We start from the raw sequence: 442 nt of genomic DNA on the forward strand, positions 1-442 counted from the left end.
AGGTCCATGAAATGTGGAAAAAGGGTCTGACCACTTGGGAAGAATATAGGAATGTAGTCAGGGCCTGCAGGGATGCAACAAGGAAGGCTAAAGCCCGTCTGGAATTGAATCTAACTAAAGTGATAAAGGATAATAAAAAAGGCTTCTTCAAGTATGTTAACAGCAAAAGGAAAACTAGAGAGAATGTGGGCCCCTTACTAAGTGAGGGGGGGGTTCGTCGTAAAGGGGGATGCTGAGAAGGCAGAGATACTGAATGCCTTCTTTACTTCCGTCTTCAGTGAAAAGGCTCTCCCGCAGGAATCCCACACCCTGGAGGTTAGGGAGAGGGTCTGGGGAAGTGGGAGACTTCCCTTTAGTCAGGAAGAGGATGTGCGTGAGGCACCTAGGCAGTACTAAGGTCCACAAGTCCATGGGACCTGATGGGGTGCATCCACGTGTGCTG

Source organism: Meleagris gallopavo, unplaced genomic scaffold (genome assembly GCF_000146605.3).
Source record: "Meleagris gallopavo isolate NT-WF06-2002-E0010 breed Aviagen turkey brand Nicholas breeding stock unplaced genomic scaffold, Turkey_5.1 ChrUn_random_7180001908570, whole genome shotgun sequence".
Lineage (NCBI taxonomy): Eukaryota > Metazoa > Chordata > Aves > Galliformes > Phasianidae > Meleagris > Meleagris gallopavo.